General features: G+C 41.8%; 1 long non-coding RNA gene across 1 annotated transcript; it reads right to left on the reverse strand.

Moving 5' to 3' along the window:
* Positions 1-411: 411 nt before the first annotated feature.
* LOC133362819 (uncharacterized) lies at positions 412-5454 on the reverse strand. The gene is made up of 5 exons (XR_009757535.1): positions 5301-5454; positions 2712-2779; positions 787-860; positions 617-675; positions 412-481 (listed from the first exon to the last, which is right to left on the reverse strand). It is a non-coding gene; the product is annotated as an uncharacterized LOC133362819 (long non-coding RNA).
* Between the last annotated feature and the right edge of the window lie 272 nt (positions 5455-5726).

Consider the following 5726-nt stretch of genomic DNA (forward strand, 5'->3'; position numbering starts at 1 on the left):
TGTGTTGCTTCTCAAGGCCTCGAGGGATGACGGCTTCATCTAGCAGTGGATAGAGCACTGCCGATGATTATCAACGACGGTTGTGGCTTAAAATTTCGATGTAAAGCTTTCGTGACTGTCAGGGATTCATCTTCTTGGTTCTTTCGGTAAAGTCACGTAGAAGGGAAATAATAAAATAATACAAATAAAACACAATACAATAATTCTCACGACGTTACGGCCACAACGCAAGCAGCCGTCCTCAGGTGAAGAACAGGTCTGTTGGGAAGACAGCTGTCATTTTATTATTTCCCTTCTACGTGACTTTACCGAAAGAACCAAGAACAAGTCGATGATTGCTGTGCTCTATGTATTGAACACGACCTGATTATTAGCGAGCTCTGCATCGTGTCATCCTGCAACAAGGCTTACCTTTGGCCAACGCGATGTTCTTGTCATTTTGAAACTTTGAATTTAAATCACTCAAAGTCACTGCAAATGTCTTTAAAAGAAGATGACACCAGGATTTAAAGCATTAATATTAAATATGCATGTGTATACGTGTATACTATTATACGCTTTTCAATAAATATAATTAAATGAAAACAAAATTTTTAAAATCTTATTATACATTTACCTTCACTTCTGCTTTCACTGACAAACGGAATTCTTTCATTTCTTCCTTATCTGCTTCAGCTGTCAAACATCAGCACGCGGACATGGCCCGAATAAGTCAACGGCAAAAAAGTTCGATCGCTCAACGGTACACCGTTAACGTTCAACGGTCGGCAGATGTTGAGAACGTACCTTTCGTTAGTGTTTGTTGCGCCGAAGAGAATTGGACCTGCAGACCGTCGCACATTTCCCTGGTGGCGGTGATTCTTACGGACACAGGCACATTGCAAGGACGGAGGTCAGAAATCCTCCGTAGACAAATATCCACCGTACGCGTTGCTTCAGACTAAACGTATCGCTTGCATAACTGGCGTACGTGCGTACGTGGTGATTTGATAGTCGCACCAGATTCCCAAGAACACAGGATGAGATGTTACTATCCTTTGTGCAAGCACTTCCAAGAGTTCACGAACAGCGCGAGCCTGGTGACATTTGGGGAGCGGATCATCAGTAGTGAACCTTTGGTTCCTAGGGTGTTTCGGCCTTTCGCACGATACACCCTCCCCAAAGGCGGCCAGCGACAGGGCGATCAATCCTACGCTTGCGTCCCATTCCCAATTAGTCGTAGGAGTTGCCTTGTTGTTGATAGCCAACATCCCAAGTAAAATACGCCACCAGTTTTTTTTCCATCATTTGCCAGTACCAAAATATAATAATGATAATAGGGAATAACCCTATTATTATTATAATATTTTGGTACTGGCAAAGGAGGTCTAATGATGTAGATGCTCACCCCGAGCCCTCGTTACTTTGATAGCGGCTTCGTCTTTGAGCTTCTTGGTTCTTTCGGTAAAGTCACGTAGAAGGGAAGTAATAAAATAATAAAAATAAAACATAATAAAATATTTTTATTTTTATTATTTTAAGTATAAGGGAAGTAATAAAATAATAAAAATAAAACATAATAAAATATTATTTATTATTTTTATTATTTTAAGTAATAAGGGAAGTAATGAAATAATAAAAACATAATAATATTTTATTATTTTTATTATTTTAAGTAATAAGGGAAGTAATGAAATAATAAAAATAAAACATAATAATTCTATTATGTTTTATTTTTATTATTTTAAGTAATAAGGGAAGTAATACAATAATACAAATAAAACATAATATTTTATTATGTTTCATTTTTATTATTTCATTAAAATAAAACATTAAAATAAAACATAATAGAATAATTCTAACGACGTTTGGGCCACAACGCAAGCAGCCGTCCTCAGGTGAAGAACAGGTCTGTCGGAAAGACAGCGTCTGAATGAAACACCACCAGGCTTGGCAGCGTATATTTAAGCTGGGTCGGAGGGGGGAAGAGCGCCTTATATTATGTTTTATTATTTTATTACTTCCCTTCTACGTGACGACTTTACCGAAAGAACCAAGAAGATGAATCCCTGCAGTCACGAAAGCTTTAAATCGAAAAAAAACAATATTATTAAATTATTTTATTATATTATTTTATTATATTATTATTATAAAATTTTTTCATATTATTTTATTACATCACATTATTTCATTATATTATTATAATAATTTCTCATGTGTAATTTTTATTATTTTATTACTTCCCTTCTACGTGACTTTACCGAAAGAACCAAGAAGATGAATCCCTGCAGTCACGAAAGAAGCTTTAAATCGAAATGTCTTTGAGCTGTACGCCTTTTGGCGTCATCTGTTCTAGCACCAATTGAGACTAGGCTCTAAAGAAAGCTGTCTCAGGGGTGGACCAATCAGTTTCAAGGACAATGCATAATATTATCACGGCGTGTTTTTTGTTTGCATTTTGACCGCAAGTATTGTGGTTAATGCAGTGACATGAATCGTCGTAAAAAGATTTCAGTTTTGTTGCCAGAAAGTGGAAACCCCTATTGCTACACCAGTTTGTTTTTTTAGACACAACACTTTTTGTGATTGTGTTAACACTCGATGCAATGGTAGATTGTGACGTGCGACCTCGCGCTCCCTTCGCGAACGCAATTGTGTGTTGCACCGACGTCAGTCGAGGAACCTAAACAGAAGACAAAGATACAATTCAAGGAAAATAAAAACGTTCTTACTCCGCCGTTAATTCTTGTGTGCTGTTAGTCGCGTCTTTGAGTTGAACGGCGAGTTGTTCCTTTTCAAGCTGCAAGGAAACAACAAACACACACTTCGCTGAGGTGACACAGACCTGTCGGAAAGACAGCGTCTGAACGACAGACCTGTTCTTCACCTGAAGACGGCTGCTTGCGTTGTGGCCGAAACGTCGTGAGAATTATTTTATTATGTTTTAGTTTTTATTTTATTTTTTTGGGGGGGAGGGGAGGGGCTGGCTGGGGGGTGGGAGGGGTGGGCTGGGTGGAGAGGGGAGGGTGGGGAGGGGAGGGTGGGGAGGGGAGGGAGGGGAGGGGCTGGTGGGGGTGGGAGGGGTGGGGCTGGGTGGGAGAGGGGAGGGTGGGGAGGGGAGGTGGGGAGGGGAGGGAGGGAGGGGCTGGGTGGGTGGGAGGGGTGGGGCTGGGTGGGGAGGGGCTGGGTGGGGGGTGGGAGGGGTGGGAGGGGCTGGTCACCCCGTGGTGTCCTTATAAAACTCAACGTTTAACCTACTCACTACACTATACACGGCACGACACACTACACTCATACAGGTAGCAACAACAGGTTCCACACTGCTGCCCACCAGGGATTATTTGTCTGTCTGTCGTGCATATTTGTCTGTCGTGCACGAATGCGCTGTCCAACCAGGTTCCTACCTGCCCACTCTGAAGGAACGTGTTTAAAATACTTTTTTAAAAACGCGCTTTAATGAAATGTACGGTACGAGTAATGGGAGAACTCCACGACTCCAGGAAGTGATTCACAGCCCCGTGAGTTGAGCAGCGGACAATTAGACCCAAGCCGAAACACAGCGTGTAAAAAGATTGTTTAAAAATATTTTTTTTTTTTTTGATATAGTATTGTCATCAGTACGACACACGTATACCAAGTCTGCAGTGGATACGACATTGGGAAGTTGGTTAAACTATGAGACATCTTCTTTACCAGTGGCAACATATAGTATAGGTTTTTACCCTTTCAACTGGTACAAAAACTGACACCTTTATACAAGGCATCATGTTTGCAATAACCGCAACACAAGCAGTCAAAATGCAAACAAAAAGAAACAACGCTGATGATGATAATGATATGCACTGTCCTTGAAGTTGATTGGTCCACACCCGAGACAGCTTTCCTTAGAGCCTAGTCTCCATTGGTGTTGGACCAGATGATGCCACAAGGCGCACAATTCAAAACAGCGCACCATCAGAGAATTGAGAGCTCGGGGTGAAGCATTTACACTATGAGACATCTTCTTTACCAGTGGCAAATATAGTGATAGGTTTTTACCCTTTCAACTGGTACAAAAACTGACACCTTTATACAAGGCATCATGTTTGCAATAACCGCAACACAAGCAGTCAAAATGCAAACAAAACAGGACCCTGCGGGGTGGGCTGGTAGGAACGAATAACCAAAGAATATAAACATAATGTATTGTTACACTTGTTTAGCCAGGAAAGCCTCACTGCTAAAGGTTTTTGTAGGGTCCTGCCAAGTGTTTGCAGTAGGGGGCGATGTTGCTACACCTAATCGAACATCAGACGGACAGATGGACGGACGATATAATCTATTGTAGGCTGGTTCACTTCGTTCCTACCAGTAAAAGAAACAACTCTGATGATGATATGTATGCACTGTCCTTGAAGTTGATTGGTCCACACCCGAGACAGCTTTCCTTAGAGCCTAGTCTCACATGGTGTTGGACCAGATGACGCCAAAAGGCGTACAACTCAAAGACAATGCACCATCAGAGTTTGAGAGCTCGGGGTGAAGCATTTACACCATTGGAACCTCATTTGCCAGTAAAAATATAATTGATTTTTTACCCTTCTATCTGGCAACAAAACTGACACCTTTTCTACAAGGAGTCATGTTTGCATAGACCACAATACCTGCAGTATAATGCAAACAAAAAACATAACTCTGATGATATGCACTGTCCTTGAAGTTGATTGGTCCACACCCGAGACAGCTTTTCTTAGACCCTAGTCTCCACTGGTGTTGGACCAGATGACGCCAAAAGGCGTATCAGAGTTGTTTATTTTATGTTTGCATGTTGACTGTTTGTGTTGTGGTTATTGCAAACATGATGCCTTGTATAAAGGTGTCAGTTTTTGTACCAGTCGAAAGGGTAAACCTATCACTATATTTTGCCACTGGTAAAGGAGGTGTCTCATAATGTAAATGCTTCACCCCGAGCTCTCAATACTCTGATAGTGCGCTGTCTTTGAGTTGTACGCCTTGTGGCGTCATCTGGTCCAACACCAATGGAGACTAGGCTCTAAGGAAAGCTGTCTCGGGTGTGGACCAATCAACTTCAAGGACAGTGCATATCATTATCATCATCAGAGTTGTTTATTTCTGTTTGCATTTTGACTGCTTGTGTTGTGGTTATTGCAAACATGGTCCCTTGTATAAAGGTGTCAGTTTTTGATACCAGTCGAAAGGGTAACAACCTATTACTATAAGTTGGTTAAAATTGAGTTTGCAAGATTTGAGGACACGACAACAACGGACAGAGTGAGTGAAATAGAAACGCGTCAATGAGCAGCGCTGCCGCTGGCACCCACCTGTTTCTCTCGAGTTGAGGTCTGCAAAGCGTCGATTGTCTCCTGGGCAACTCTCATCGTAGTCTCCTTTTTGTCGACCTCACAGTCAACTCTGACGTTACAAATGTTCAACTTGAACAATTGACAGTGCATAGAGTTGAACATTTCCGTCAGGTGATCTTGAATCTTTGAAAGAAAACAAAACACGACGCGTGACACAAGGAGCGTGTGTCAACAGCTCTCCAAGTCCGTAGTATCGTGAACAAAGCAAGATTTTCTGCCGCCGATGACTGATTATTCGTGACAAAGGTTTCTGGGGTAGCTCGCTTAAGTATCGAGTGCCGTAACCCTCCACCACCAGGAAGGTTTGTCACGTAAACAAAACGCGTCAGTTAATTCGTTACTTCAGCCCACCGGTGTGTTGGAGAGTTCATGCGCAACAGGTTA

Source organism: Lethenteron reissneri, unplaced genomic scaffold, assembly GCF_015708825.2.
Source record: "Lethenteron reissneri isolate LAM-NWPU_2019-01 unplaced genomic scaffold, ASM1570882v1 scaffold_1630, whole genome shotgun sequence".
Classification (NCBI taxonomy): Eukaryota; Metazoa; Chordata; class Hyperoartia; order Petromyzontiformes; family Petromyzontidae; genus Lethenteron; species Lethenteron reissneri.